A 15,585-nucleotide genomic window follows, 5' to 3' on the forward strand; every position below is an offset into this window, starting at 1 on the left:
TATTAACTTCAAAATTATAAGGTTCAGTAGCCTCAACTGATGGTTCAAACATTTTCGCTCCATCCTCAAGTTCACAAACAACTTGTTCTTCTCCAACAACTTTCTATTGTTGTAGCTCAACTCCTTTGAGCTTCTCCAACTTCAATTGAACGTCCATTATTTGCTCAAGCTTCCTAAGCTCCTCTATTAACTGAGTGTTCACCTTATTCTCTCTCTTCTCTTGTAGCCTATTCCATTTTACCTTCTTTCTCATTATATAACCATACTTCTAGTCTTCTTTACTCCTCTGGAACATATCCACCAATAACTCAAGATGGAAATTTATCTCATCTTTCTCTCTGTCATACTCTTCATCATTCATCTTCTCTATGTCCTTTACTTTGTCACATTTCCTTCTTTTGTGGCTTTCCTCTGAACCTCTGCAATGACTTTCCATAGCCCCTGTATTCACCTCTTATCTTGTGAACTTCCCTTGGCCACTTAACTACACTCAAGCATCTCCTTTGTAAGTCTTCAAACCTACCTCTATACCAATGCAGTACTACTTCTGAGCCTAGTCTCTTGGCATATTATGGTTCTCTACCTATGGAACCACTCTCGTAGAACCACCTTGCTCCTTCTGGCTTCTGCGGTAATTCACTCTCTTTTGAGAACATTCACTTGTCCTCCTTATCCAACCTCTATTGGAATTCTTCAAGGTTCTGCCACACTCCAAGGACTTCCAAAAGTTCATCCCAAAGTCTTACTGTTGTAGTCTTGTGCTAAACTTTTCACTCATTCAATCATTGCTAAGCATCAAACAAACTTTCATACCTCTTTAATCAATCTGCTTCTTGGCTAGTTTGTATTTTGCAAACTTCTCTTGTGTCATAGCTTACTTCCATGATCCATTGTCACATCAACAAATCTCTCAGGTTCTGAACTACCATGCTTCCACTTCGTACTCTTTCCATATACAACTATTATTTCTCAATATTAACCAAGACTGTAATCAAATGCTATTAGAAAATATTTAATTGGGTGGATAATATATCGATAAAGACAAATAAACTGAGAATTACCGCATAGAGAAATAAACTGAGCTCAGAGATATAGATCAACTTCTTACGTTGTTCCACGCACATGTATAATAGATCTAGACTCTTTAAAAAGAATCATAGACTTCCACTGTGCTTTCACTGCTCCCCACTACATGATCCAGGCCAAGATCTTGACGGTCAAACTCCATTTAAAATTTATTTAATATAGTATCAACTACAATACACAAACTCACAAAAGGATCTCAGGGTATGAATCTGTATTCAAACACTAGTTACACTGCGTACTTGCAGGCACACACTATTGCGAGTTTTGCACTAGCAACACACAATGTTTCAGAGTCTTTGCTTCTCCTCGAGCCTCCACCGATCTTCCCACGAGGTGAATTAGTGATGTGTGATATTTTCTCTCTTGCAACCAATACAGGTGACAATCTCCAATGGAATAGCAACTCCAACATAGGCTCTGGTACGGCTTCACATGAATTCACTTTTCTGTCACCGATCTACAATCACTTCCATCAATCTCAGAGGTTCTCAATGCTCCACAACAACCACAAACAAGAATTCCACTAACAGTTTCTAGCACATGCTTCAATGCCCCAACACTTGGCTCTGCGGTTCCTCTATCTCGCAGTTCTCACAGTACCAATCTCACCCTCACAATCTCAGGTCCACAGGCTCCCCTGCATAACACTTCAGGTGACACAAAGCTTGATTTAAATGACTTCGATAAGACTTGAGTCTAGTTGGCACTTTAAAATGGATGGGAAGGCGTTTGTAGGACCTTCAAGCATGGCCTATTATCAAATTCTCATGCGCTACTTGAAATTTCTTGAAGTGCACACTCTACTGTCGACTGCAACAACTAGATCCAAATTCTTCCACAAGTATGCACTATAGGCATCTCTTCCCTTGTACGCAAGCCTTTATGCATGCATATTCGCATACATCACAACTCAACAATTAGTCCACACAAGTTTCACAAATGTCAACCTCTTATACCAAATGATGCAGCCATATGGCTGCAAAACCAAAATTGATACAGACCTAAGACTGAGTTTGGTCAATCCCAAGATTTCTTTCTTTCACATCTCCTTCTAAACTAACATGATTAAATGGGAATTTAAAATTGCAACACAAATTCTAAGAGCTGCCTCTTACTAATCAAAATCATCGACCTCTATCAAAGTATAAATCACAAGCAATAGGTTATTGAAATTTGAATCATTCACATGATTCACCACCAGATACACATCCTTCATCCTCTGTTGTCATTTGTTCCATATAGTGAACTTCCTTTAACATTGAGCCTTTGATGATCTACAGAACAAATTGGATTTTGGAAATTTAACTTTGCAATTGTGCACATATTCTTCTGTTCAAAATGCACTATCTCAACAGAGCACAGTTAAATCCCTTTATCCATGTTCTCATCTCCTTTCTTTCTTGTCCTCTCCCATGTGTAGTCTAGGCAATGAATTTCTTGGACAACTCTCTATCAAACTACAATTGATGTATTTATCCTTTATGGATTTTAAATGGCGATTAGATAACAATTTTTGGGTAGTGGGTTCTCCAACCTCATGTTTCCAAACATCAATCCATGTCCATGCAACAACAGACCCTCATACTATGCTTTGTTCCTTCACATAGTGTTATTCTCCATGCATCTTTCACAACAACCCATTCTGACAATATAACTTGGACAACTCCCAATGGATGGCATTCACATGCACCAAGATTCAACAACACAATTCTTTGTGTTTCACTCATTTCCTCACGCAGTCCAACTGTGAGCATACAAATCCAATGCTTACAATCCAATTCACATGGCTCTGAATTCTTTGCTTTCATTCACAGTAACATCCAACTCCACAATATTTCATAATTGTATAACACAAATTCAAATACTCAACAAGTTCACATTACTTTCAACACAACACGACTTCTTCTCGAACACATAGATTATTTAACTCTCAGGCACACTGTATTTTTGTATTCTTTCATTATATAACAGAATATATTTACATAGGCTAATAGTCATATTCGTAAGGCCCAATTTATAGCCCTGGGCCAACCTCTCGAATGCTTCAAATGTTTACAATATATACAAAGAGAAATATGAACTAATTTCAGTTCAGATCCAACAATCTCTCAATCTCTCCTAAAGCTTCTCCCAGTTCCATTCTTTACTCAACCAAAATCCTATATTAGACCTCTAGATCCCTAAAATCCTTATGAGATCTCAACTAGCCTAAATCTCTCATGTCCTCCTACATTCGAGAACATTTACAAATATTCCTCACAATATTTAATTAAATCCTATTCTAAATCACTCAAAACATTGAAAATTACATTAATTAAATACTTAGGGAACCAACTCCCTTGAAAACACAAGACCCCCTAGATTCTACTAAATGTACAAAATTTGGAACCATGATGCTCCTGCATCAAGAACCTTGTCTTGAGCAGCCGGGAGGTTCCAAGAAGGTTGCAGAAGGCCCGATTACCAAAATTGAGAGTTTGGATAGGCATTTTTGCACTATTTTTCACCAAGAGTTTAGTAGTTCTATTTATTTTCAAAGTTTGGCTCTCCATTCTCTTCCCATCTATCAGCTTGGAGGTATAAGGGTTGAAATTTCTTTTTGCTATCCTTTTATCTCTTTTATTCCACTAATAAAAAGAAGGCACCCCATTATTGAGCAGGGCCCGGACACGTAGTCCAAACTCAACGAACTCTGTAATCAAATCATTGTATCATGGTTTTTTGTGTTCTAATTATTTCCACATTGGTTATGTGATTTTAATTTCCATGGTTGATTAACTCTATTATATGCATCTGTAAGTAAAATATTTTGGGTCAAGTTTTGTATCAGAGAAGGTATTTGTAGATGTGAATTTCATGAGTTTATGCTAACCCAAAACAAGCTGCGAAAAGGAGCAGGAATGCTTAACTCCTTTGATTTGGAAGCAAGACATGCATAGCAAAGAATAAACATGGCCAATGAAGAAGCTCGTTAGGAAGAGGAATAGAATTTCTGAAAGGTATTCTATAATATGGCAGGAAAGGTAGATAAGTTGTTCACAGAGTATGAGAAGGCACTTGGGCATGAGAAGAAGGATGCCAATGATCATGAACCAGCAAATCAGGACAGTGGTGGAGAATATCCTCTTCCCTCTCCTTCCACCAATGATAATTCTCATCACTCTCATAGAAATTCCAAACAGTCCTGTAAGAAATTGTTCTTTAAGTTAGATGTGAAGTTTGACCTGCCCATGTACAATGGAGAATGTAGTGCAGAAAAACTCAATAATCAGATCAGACAGATAGAGGTTTACTGTCGAATCTAGCATATTGAAGAAGATGAGGTGAAAGTCCAGTTAGCATCTCTTTGCCTAAGTGGCACTATGCTCATTTGGTGGGATAGAAAGTTACAGAAGGGAAGCATGAAGTTAGTTAACCTTCTCTCCTCTTGGTCTAGTTTTATTTATGCATTAAAAGACCAATTCTACCCTTTGGGTTATAAGAAAAAGGCACTTATGGACTAGCTATATTTAAGGCAACGTAAGGACCAAAATGTACAAAGCTTCACGGAAGAATTTTAGAAACAAGCACTGAATCTGGGCATCTCATTAGATACACCTGAAACTATAACTAATTACATAAGTGCGCTGCATAGTTACATCAGACACTCGTTATTACTATTCAAGCCTACTTCAATTGATACGGCTAGTGTTAAAGCTATACATCTTGAAAGTTGAGGCAAGAACGATCGAGATGACCAGACCAAGAATATGCCATTCAAACCTCAACATGGCAAATTCCAGAAGAAAGGAAAAGGGAAGTACAAGAAGACCATCACACCCAAGAAGTGGTACGAGAAACACCTTCGTGCACTCACTGCAAGAAGAATGGGCATGATGAGGACCACTATTGGAAGCTACATCTGGAACTAAGGCCAAAGAGATTCGATGGAAAGGGGAAGCAAAATACAGTGGCCACAGCATAGGACCTTGGATTGGATTCCGACGATGAAACATTGATCACAGTCGTGGATGCAAGAGGTACTCTTTCTATTAATGATAGTTTTGATTCGGTTGCAAGCACTAGTTATTTGAATGAGCCTGTGAGTCATGAGCAAAAGAGAATTGAGTTATTCCATATTAGAGTTATCATAAGGAATACAAAGGTGGAAACTCTGTTTGATTCCGTTTCCCAAGCAAACTTAATCTCAGAGTCCTTAGTGGAAAGGTTAGGCCTTGAAACTAAACCTCATTTGAGTCCATACCCGCTTGGTTGGGTAAGAGATAAAGCCAAATTGTAGGTCACCAAGCAGTGTAGAGGCATATTTGTAATTGCTTCTAAATCAATTGATGAGGTAGAGTTAGATGTAGTACCTTTGGACATATGTGGAATCATCTTGGGAAGCCCACATTTATATGACAGAAAGGTTGTTTTCTTTCACGAAAACAAATGCCACCTCACAAAGGATGGGGTAGAGTATATAGTCAGAGCTCATCATGCAAAAGTTAGTGCTAGCCTTGTCAATGTAGGACAAATTAAAATACTGGTTAATTCCAGTAAAGGGTGCATTCTCATGGTAGTGAGGGCGAAAGTAGCAGAGACAGTTGACGCTTTGAGAGGTTGTGATCCTAGTCATAAGAAGGAACTATTTGAAATTGTTTAGCACTATGATGAATTTTTTCAAGAACCGAGAGGATTTTCCCCTAAAAGGAAATCCAACATGAGATCCATTTGCAGCAAGATGCCCCTCTACCAAATGTTGGCACGTACAGGATGGCTTCTATCGAGATGGAGGAGGTCAAGAAATAGGTGCATGAACTCTTAAATCAGGGCATCATCAGACCAGGTTCTTCTCCTTGTGGATCACCAATCATGTTGGTTACCAAGAAAGACAACACATGGAGAATGTGCGTGGACTACAGGGCACTAAACAAGATCGCGGTGATGAATCGTTACCCTCTCCCTCGCATTGATGAATTGTTAAATCAATCTAAAAATTTTGTTTATTTTTCCAAGCTCGATTTGTGTAGTGGTTATCACCGGTTTAGAGCTGCAGAGAAGGACATCTGGAAAACTGCGTTCAAAACCAAGCAGGGGCTGTTTGAATGGATATTGACACCACTGAGACTGTGCAACACTCTAGCCACATTTATGAGGGTAACAAATGACTTATTTCGTACATTTATTGATGATTTTGTTCTTGTGTATCTCAACGATATTCTTGTGTACAATAGGACATGGGAGGAACACATGTGTCACATAAAGTAAGTGCTTGATGTTCTGAAGAAAGAGAAATTATATTTGAAACTATGAAAGTGTGAGTTTGTGTAGAATTTTTCACTGTAGATCACCTAATAATGCAATATACTAAAGAAAAATTCTTGATCTACTTCTACAAACAAACTTGCGGAAGCTTAGTCGATTTTGAGCAAGATCAAATAGAACACATATAACTGAGAATGAGAAAGCAATCATGAATGAACACATAAGAATACTCTAGGGAAAGCCTCAGCTAAAAACCTCGATCTCTGTATTATCATACAAGTGGAAATATGTCTAGATTACACAAAGATTTAGCTCACAAGCTATCCAACTCTCAGTACAATCCTACAATACAGCTCACAGACTGAATAGACACAACATATGCCTTCCCTCAGCCCTCCAAGCCTCCTATTTCCTTGCGCAGTTTCTCTTGGGGTCCAATGCTGCCACCTGTGTGAATTGGCCTCATCACACACTCATCAAACTCAAAAGTAACTACGCAATCTCCAAGGAATGAATTCCTTCTGCATGCAAGAGATATCCTCAATGGAATATTCCTACAACTGATAGTACATTGTCCCATCATCTAATCTCAACTGGGTCTCTGACTGAACTGACATACATGAGTTATTTATGAGAGAATATTCAGTTATCTGAAGTGCAACAGTTACATGTATGCATGCATTAACTAACTGAACTCACAATCAATTCAACAAATTGTTTGAACTAATCTAACTGGACTTAACTCAGTTAATTGAGCTAACTAATTACAACTCAAAGTACAACTCATCCCAATCTCCTTTAATCAAGGGATAACTTCCTCGATCAATGGAGAAATAGTTGCATGTCTTCACATAGACTTCATGCTTGATTTCCTACAACTAATTAACTCAAGATGAATTAATTAATTATTTTACAAACAATTGCTAAGATCAAATTCGAATTTTAATTCTCAATTTTAGTTTAGGGACTAACTAAAATTGGAATGTATCCCAAAATGCTATTTATAGCAGTGATATTTTTAGCACTTCTATTTTTAACATTTCTTGATGCTATTTTCAACACTTCCTATCAATAAGAAAGGTATTATCAGTCACCCCAAACCTATCTCTTTGGAACTCGAGCTTGCATTTTGACAATGTCTTAGTCAAAATATCTGCATCCTATTCCTCTGTCAAAACATACAACAACAACATGATCCTCTTCACCACACAGTCTCGAAGATGATGGTATCAGATATCTATGTGCTTGGACCTATCATGAAATATTGGATTCTCATATAGTTTGATACAACTCTGATTATCACAATAGATCACAGTTGGATCCATCCTTTGACCAAACAATCCCACTAGAATCTTCTGCATCCAAATGGCCTCGCATGCTGCCTGACTGGCAACCATGTATTCAGCCTCTACTGAGCTAAGTGCAACTGACCTCTATTTCCTACTATACCAGGAAACTGCAACTGAACCAAGGTTGAAGATTCCTCCAGAAGTGCTCTTCCAGTTTGATAGACTCCCTACCCAATCTGTATCTATGAAGCCCTGAAGCTTCACTCCCTCTATCCATCTATACCACAATCCATACTAAGATGTGCCTCTGAGGTATCTCAAACATGCTTCGTTTCCTTCCAAAACAACTTGGTAGGCTGAACCATAGCTTGACTCAGTCGGTTCACCGTAAAGCATAAGTCTAGTCATGTGTTCACTAGATACATTAGTGCCACAAGCTGCAGATAAATAGTAGCAGCTACTACCTCACCTGAAGTAGCATCCTCTTTCCTCCAGTTACCAGCGAGAGGAGTCTGCATGGGCTTGCACTTCTCCTTGTTGAATCACCTGAGTATTTCATTGGCATACTTGCCTTGATACACAAATACTTCCCCATCTTTTTGCCACACTTCCATGCCTAGAAAGTAGTGCATAAGACCCATGTCTTTCATCTAAACTCTCTTGCAAAATCCTCCTTACAAGACTTGATCAACTGATCATCACCTATCAAAATCAAATCATCCACATAAAGAACAATGATCAATGGCTTACCTTCTACCATGATGTGGTAAAGGTTCGCATCTACTTCACTCTTGGTGAAGCCCAACCCGGTGAAATAGTTGTCGACCTTGGTGTACCAAGAACAAGGTGCTTACTTCAGCCCATACAAAGCCCTCTTGAGTTAGCACACATGCAACTCATGATCGAAGGTCTCAAAACCTTCTGGGTGCTCAATGTACACCTCTTCCTCAATCTTCCCATTGAGGAACGTTGTCTTCACATCCATCTGATGAATCTTCCAACCCAACTGAGTTGATAGAGCAAACATTGATCTAATAGATGAGTACCTTGCTACAGGAGCAAAAGTCTCATCGTATTCGATCCCCTCGACCTGTGAGAAACCACGGGCAACAAACCTTGCCATATGTTTCTCAATATTTCCATTAGCTGCCTGCCTTACCTTGTAAATCCATCGGGAATTCACCACTAACTTGTCCTGAGGTCTTGGGACAACATCCCACACATTGTTCTGAATGATAGAGTCATGCTCCTCTACCATAGCATCAACCTATACTGGTTGTGGCACTACTTCCTCAAATGAAGAAGGTTCGGTCTCTGCACACACCCCAACCAGGGCCATGTAACCAGTGTACCGCTGGGTAACCTCCTTTATCTGCACTGAGAAGATGGATGTCACACATTCTCTCGCACAACCAACATCAACCTGTTAGCTTCCCTTGAGTGTTTTCGCCCATCTCTAGAAGACTCAGCATGAGTGGATGTCTCCACTCTCGGATCCTTTGCATGCATCTGCTCCGCATCAATCTGAGGCTCCTCCTACTTAGGAATTGAAAGTTCCTCCTCTGCATGCAACTTGAGCTCCCTCTCAAGTGATACTCGCATGGCTTTCTACTCATTGAACTTCATATCTTTGGTTACCACTATCCTCTCACTGGTAGGTAGGAACACCCGATAGTTGTGGGGTGTATCAGTGTACCCCACATGTATCCCCAACTCAGCTATTGGATCTAGCTTCTTTTAAGTATCTTTGGTCACATCACAATAAACCGATGATCCAAAGATCCTGAAGTGACTCACATATGGTTGCTTCCTGGAAAACACCTCCATAGGTGTCTTCATTCCCAATATATGGTGTGGGCTTCTTTTCTACAAGTACACTATTGTATTGCATGCCTCAACCTACAAATGAAGTGGTAGGCTTTGGTCATGCAACATCACTCGAGCTACTCCCACAATCAATCTGTTCTTCCTCTCGGCCACCCCATTCTACTTTGGGTTATGGGATGCGGTCAACTCCCGTTTAATTCCTTCTACAGTGCAGAATTCCTTAAACTATCAGGAGACATACTCTCCACCATTGTTGCTACGCAAGGCCCTTATTTTCTTTCTAGATTCTTTCTCTACCAAGGCTTTAAACTCACAAAACCTCAAGAAGGTCTGATCCTTCTTTTGCATAAAGTATATCCAACATATACAAAAAAAATCATCAATAAAAATAACATAGTACCTTTGTTTAGTGGTGGAGGTTGTAGAGAATGGTCCACACACATCTGTGTGAACTCGCTCTAGGATTGCTCCAACTCTACTGTCTCGATCCTGAAAGGAAGCTTTCGTATACTTACCCAAGGTAAAACCTTTGCATGTATTTTTCTACTCCAATTTTCCCTTGGGAAGTCCGTTATAAATCGGTTGCATGATCTTCAAGGCCTCATGGTGCAAGTGGCCCAATCTTCTATGCCATAGCTCACCAACATCTTGGCTCTGCACCAACTCAAATTTGGAACTCAATGCAGGAAAATCATCTACCTCTAGCTTGTAGAGATTCTTAACTCGAATCCCAACGCTCTTGGTCTGTCCAATACTGATATGCCTCAGGAATACTTTTCCTTTACTAATGACTACATCATAGCCTTTGTCTTCTAGCATAGCGATAGACACAATATTCTTCTTCAGACCCAGTACATACTTTACATCAGTCAGGGTGAGAGGAGCTCCATGCTCCCTCTAAAACACAACCATACCTTCACCTGAAACATGGGACTTTCCATTATCGCCTATCTCGATCCAAATCTGGAGATCCTTCTCCTCCAAGGTACTGAAAAGATTCTTGTCGCTGGGCATGTGGAAAGAGGCTCCACTATCTAGGTACCAAACACGTCCCACCATGGATGAAACCATGCATGCATTGAAAGAGAAATCCAATTCGAACTGTGAGGCCAGTGCCTCACCATCTGATCCATTCAAGCATCCCTTATTGGATTTCTTCTGTGGACATTTCGTAGCATAATGGCCCACCTCATGACAATGAAAGCATTGCACTTTTGATGGACATGTTAACTTTAATAAAGTTTGTGTTCCTAAGTAAAAATATGTTGTTTTGCGGTTTTAAGGAACGAGGCGAATGGAGGGCGAACAATGAGGGTTTCAGATAGTTGCAGAGGTTGATCCACATGGAGGGTCGCAGAGGAGGGAGCTCCACTCCCTCCTATAAGGAGGCCATAGCCAGAAGAGGCAAGAAACCTCTAGAAAATGCTAGACGCATGGAGGAGGAAGGGAAAAGAAATATGGAAGAGGAGATAGTAGGAGCCAAAACAAAGGAAAACAATGGTACAAAAGACAAGGAGGTAAAAGACAAAAAACAGGGAACTAGAGATAAAAAGCAAAAGGGACCCTGTAAACCCAAAGCTATGGTCACTCCCAGAGTAATTTTAAATGATCCTGCTCTACAGGTGCACAGGGATCACATGAGGACTTATGCTATCATCTATAAATTCAAGGGATTATGGCCCACTAAAAAAGCTTTACAGGCGTGGATCAAATACCACTAGAAACCTAAGGTGAGCATTGACCTACATCTTGGGTCAAAGGGATTCTTCACTGTGGTGTTCACAAATATTGAAGACAAAGACAGAGTGTTTGAAGGAGGGCCCTACTTCTATGCAACAATTGGACTATATATGAGGCCATGGATGATGAATTGTGTCTCAGAACGTGAGACTTTAACTTCAGTATCAGTCTGGGTAAGACTCTATTCTCTATCTCTTGATTACTGGCAAACTGAATCGTTAGCTGCCATAGGCAAAAAATTAGGTCGTTTTGTCAAAGCTTCTGAAGCCACAAGAAGGGGAAAATATACTTCCTTTGCAAGGATATGTGTGGAAATGGATCTATCAGGAGCTCTTCTAGATGAGGTGATCTTGGAAGTTTTTGATGAAGAATGGGTGCAAATAGTAGACTATGAGCATATTCCGTTCAGATGCCGCAGATGTCATGAACATGGGCACCTATTTAGAGACTGTCTGCTCGGTAAAGTAGTAAACAAGAACAAAGCTAACACAATGAAGGACACTGAGAGCTTTCAGAAAGTGGTAAATAGAGGAAAAAGCGGCAAAAGAGGGCCAAAGCAACATCAAGATGAAGGACATGTCAGCTAGAACAAGTTCTAGGTTCTTGAAGAAGATGAAGAGATTACAAAAGAAGATCAAGCAATGGAAGGAAGTCCTAGGGAAAAGGAGAAAGAAGAAAATCGTGAACAAACACAGGATATTGATTATCAAAAAGAGACTATGATGAGTGATGTAGAACTGGAGATGGATCAGGAAATGACCCAGAGTGAAATGGACCTAGAAGACCATGAGCTACACGAGATTCTTGACAAAGAACACCTAGATCTAGAAGGGTTCTTAATACAAGGAACCACGGGAGGGGTAGATTCATTACCTCAAGAAGAGCTCAACATAATACAACAGTTGTTTTTATGGAAAACTCAGGCTAATGGGGTTGGAGAAAGGAAAAAACATTGACAAGTAGGATGAAAGATCTAGCCAGCTACTCCTTTAGAAATCTTTAATTATGAAGTTTACATCATGGAATATCAGAGGTCTAGGCTGTAAGAGAAAGCAGAGAATTCTTAGTAATAGAAAGAAACAAGCAACATTGGATATTATCTTCATCTAAGAAACTAAATGTTCCATTCAAAAATTAAGACAAATTCATAGCAATTGGCTTAGCAGATTTTAGTTTCTATAAGTCAAAGCAGCGAATACAATGGGGGGCATACTCACTCTTTGGAACCCTCAAAAAATTGGCATAATAGATGCTGAGGCATCTAGGAATTATTTATCAGTAGTTATTCAACCTATAGGAGACAGGGATACCTATCTGGTCACGAATGTTTATGGCCCTCAAAGAATAGATGACAAACTTAGGTTTCTAGATTCCCTTGTGGATCTTAGGGACAGACATGCAAGGATACCTTGGATCATGGGAGGGGACTTTAACATGATCAAATCTCTTTCGGAGAAAAAAGGAGGAACCAAAGCGCTAAGTAAAGACTCTTTAGCATTTCAAACCTTTACAGATAATATGACTCTTGTTGATACTGATACGAACAATGGCCTCTTTACTTAGAATAATAGAAGAGGAGGAGAGTCTTAGGTAGCCTCAAAATTAGACAGATTCATCATCTCAGAGGACCTTATGCTAATAGATAAGGAAGTAATAGCAAGAGTTCTCCCCTTTGGAGGCTCAGATCACCGGTCGGTTCAACTAGAAATCAAAGGCATAGGTACTCCTGAGAACAGACCTTTCATATTTGAAAATATCTGGCTTTCCCACCCAGAATTCTGTTGGAAATAATACTGAGAGGGGGGGTGAATCAGTATTATCAGATAAATAAAACTTTTTCAATGCTCAGAAACATATACGCTACTTCAGTTAAGTGAACCAGCGTGTACACGCTACTGTGTCTAAAGAAAATAGTGTATAACCAGAAAACTTATAATTCAGTTAGTTTATCTTTAGTTAAGTGCATCAGGTCATTATTCACCATATTAAGAGTAAACAGATGCAGTGTAACAGAACAGATCATCACACAAAAGCCACACACATGAACACCATGATATAAGGTGGAAACCCAATGTGGGTGAAAACCACCTGCTGCAAGTCGTCTCTATCTTTCTTTAATAAGAACTTCAGTTTACAATCTTTTGTACTGGTGCAGCCTTATACCAGTACGCAGGCTACAACCTGCAGAAGGCTTCAACCTTCTCTCGTTCTCCAAACTTCCTTGGAAGGGAGCTCCAACCCCCTTTGCTCTTGTACTAGCTAAGATACTAGTACGTAGGTGCTGGCCTATAATCTTCTTTCCTTCAGGTACCACTTTTCATCAATTTTCAGACTGGATATTCCTGAAGCACAACATTACAATCTGAATACTATGATTCATTCACAAATCATTGAAGCATAAAACAACCAATACTAGCATCATCAATCTTTGAATCACTGAACCACTGAAACCCTGTCAACACCTGTCACCAGAACACAGAGCAGACTACAGAACTCTGTAATATCAGTCAGACTCAACTGCAAACCCAAAAATCATGCTTCAAAAGATATACGCTACTTCAATGAAGGCAACCTGCGTATACACGCGGTTTTACCGAAGACAACCTACGTACAGATCTAAAAATAACTTTTCATAACTTGCAGCTGTACCAGATATCAGTTATACCCAGAATATAACATTGCGTCAGTATGCAGATCTAGAAACACGCATAATCAACCATATAAAAATAGTTCATTTCAAACCATTTGATCCCGATCTCTCCTTAGATCTTGTTCTCCATCAACCGATGAGATCTCTCCTTAGCTCAGATCAAGCAATACATCATCAACCAATAACCTGCATACTGGATCTAATACTTCATCAGATATTCAAGACTTTTCGGATACACTTGCCTAATGATTTCCTTCTCCTTATATAGCCTTAGGCCTTGTTCAATACCAAGAGCCAAAACCATAGAAATCTAATACCATCATCCTCAAAACTAGGGATCGACACGTCCGTCGAGACACCATGGTGTTGTAGGGAAAAGTATCCGACTCGGATGACCCTATCCCACTCTAAGGGTGATAGTACCTCAGCAACAACTGTAAAGGAAACTACTTAAGGTTTACTTCTTTATGAAAGCAAGAGAGAATGAAGAAATGCACTAACCGTTGCCTTGCGCTTAATGTCGAATCCAAACTCTTCTCTTTGCTTGCTTGCTCCCAGCTCCTTGCTCTTTTGCTGGCCCAGCTACAATGAGATCCTGCAAAATAACAAAGGAGGAAACTACAAGAAGCATGCAATCATAACTGATTCAAGGATTAGCATAAATCAAATATACAATTATCGCAACACATCATTGAAACAAGTGCATATAGAAGAACCTCAATAGCTTTTATTAATGGAAGAAGTAAAGTTCTGAGAAGGTTACAACCATTGAAGAACCCAATCCAGCAACACCTCCCAGCAGAAAGAATTTCTCCTCTTCACCTCCTTCAAGCAATCACCCAATAGTTCTATAGTGAAACCAACAGCATATCATTACTTTGCACAAAATTCCAGCCCCCTGAGCTCATAGGGGAGAGCTCAATATATAGATGAATTGAGAAAGGATGAGTCAACTTGCAACTGATGTGTAGCTGCCTTGTGTCCTCTCTCTCTTCAGTTGATCTTCAGTTCTTGAGTCCACTTGGAGAACCTTGCTTCCACTTGGAGAAACAGAGCCTCTGACTCATCACAAGGCGAAATCCCTGATCCAAGTGTCATTTTTGGAAGATTCCAAAGCAATGACTCAGTGTGCCACTTGTCCCATCTCGCTCAGGGCAGGTGGCCTTTGTTCTACCTACTTTGCAACGCAGGTACACCATGGAGGAGTTGAGTTTCAGCGCAGAAGCCTAGTGGAGCACCTGCTTTGATTTCAGGATTGCTTGTTTTTGAGTGTGTTCAGGTGGAGAACTGATCTGAGAGCTGTTGGTTTGCTGACCTTGTTCCTCTAGGGGTAGGAACATCATGTTTAGGGACTTTGGATCCCTTGGATTATTGACAATTCATGCCTGATGCTGCAAGGCACAAAATTGTCTATAACAGATGCCCCCTAAAGTATGAGGTCGTTTATCGGGTGAAATGCTTTATTAGGAGGATCCGAAGTTCATTCAATCTGCTGAGAAGTGTCCTGTAATAAGATACAATACAATACATTATTTTTCATACTTTTTCATGATCTAGCTGAGGCGGGCATTCCCATGCTCAGCTTTATAAATTCATTTTGGTACATCGCACAGACGATCGTCTGATGATAGACTGATAATTCTCTGCTGAAATTATCATCCTTTGAGAAGGATGATCATCTGCTGCAATGATGTACATATCAAATGTCTTTATATCCTGAGTATATATCGCAGCCCGGATGGATGAAAC

At 39.8% G+C, this 15,585-nt stretch overlaps 1 pseudogene; it reads left to right on the top strand.

Moving 5' to 3' along the window:
* The first annotated feature begins 4,097 nt into the window (after nt 1–4,097).
* Nucleotides 4,098–15,585, top strand: part of LOC149266286 (auxin response factor 19 pseudogene) — a 40,843-nt pseudogene continuing 29,355 nt past the window's right edge.

Source organism: Pinus tabuliformis, chromosome 6 (assembly GCF_031772625.1).
Source record: "Pinus tabuliformis cultivar Carrire ecotype Pingquan chromosome 6, CPIR1, whole genome shotgun sequence".
Classification (NCBI taxonomy): Eukaryota; Viridiplantae; Streptophyta; class Pinopsida; order Pinales; family Pinaceae; genus Pinus; species Pinus tabuliformis.